Source organism: Pteropus alecto, unplaced genomic scaffold (assembly GCF_000325575.1).
Source record: "Pteropus alecto unplaced genomic scaffold, ASM32557v1 scaffold71, whole genome shotgun sequence".
Classification (NCBI taxonomy): Eukaryota; Metazoa; Chordata; class Mammalia; order Chiroptera; family Pteropodidae; genus Pteropus; species Pteropus alecto.
This window is the reverse complement of record NW_006433024.1, coordinates 2,769,447-2,770,630: the sequence shown is the minus strand read 5'-3', so window position 1 is coordinate 2,770,630 and position 1,184 is coordinate 2,769,447.

Below are 1,184 nucleotides of genomic sequence, written 5' to 3'. Positions count from 1 at the left end.
ACACACACACATACACACATATACACACTGAGAGAGAAATGGCTAGATTAGTATGGTCTGTCCTGTGGAGAAGGCTTAAATAGAATTTCCATAGGCGAGTACTTTTTAATTTTTATTTTGTAATGGTGTATGTAAAAAAATGATATTCATAGGCACAGTAGAGAAACTTAATGAGTATGATTACATAAAAGTTAAATAACTCCAACTGGCCCAGGCCTCATATGGCCATGAAGAAGGCAATGGGGATCAGTATCTGGGCAGACCTTCAGCCCACTTGTGGCATTGCAGAATGCTATAAAACACTGGTTTGGGAGGCTCTGCTATAGGACTGTAAAGAAAGGGGAGATGAAAATAGAGACAACTTTAGGACTGATTTCCCTTTCTCTTTTTACTTTTTCCTAATGTTGGTTTAATTATTGCTTACCAGCATTTGTCAAAAATAAATTTAATACTTTTTCATTTCTTAGTGATGGAAAGAAATTTAACTCTGGGTGGTGAGCACACAATGCAACATACATATGACATATTATTGAATTGTACACTTGAAACTGATATAATTTTAATAACCAATGTCACCCCAATGAATTTAATTTAAAAATACTTCATCATTTTTTTCTTTACTTTGAAAATATAGGATGGAATTAAAGATTCGTTTTTTCAGAAATTTTCTCCCCATTTCCAGAGTTCTAAGAATGATCCATTTTATCTCTAGAAAAGATAAAATCTTTTCTCAAGTATGTATTCATCTTACTGCAAAGGCTGGCTTAGGCTTGGTTGGCCCATTCACTTTTGTTTGTACTACTGTTTTGGAGGAAGGGAGAGGTCAGAAAACAGGAGAAAAAAGAGAAAATAAGGCCATTGTTGACATTATTTCTAAATGAAAGTTTAATGAATACCCCCTCTATGCCAGTAACCTCCATATACATAGTTGGTTCTTTTTTTTTCTTTTTTAATGAGCTGCTACTATTTTGGAATAGAATAATGTTGAGTTATAATTAAGTATATTGAAGTCTAATGATAGAGTTATTCATGAACTGAGAGGAGAATGAAAATTTTCATCTTAATGCAGAATAGCATTGAATGGCCACATTGGTTCATACTGGCTTTCCTTTGTTCCTCTCCTTTATAGTTAATCAAGTTAGACTACACCTATTAAACAAATGTGCTTTCATACTTTTAACCTA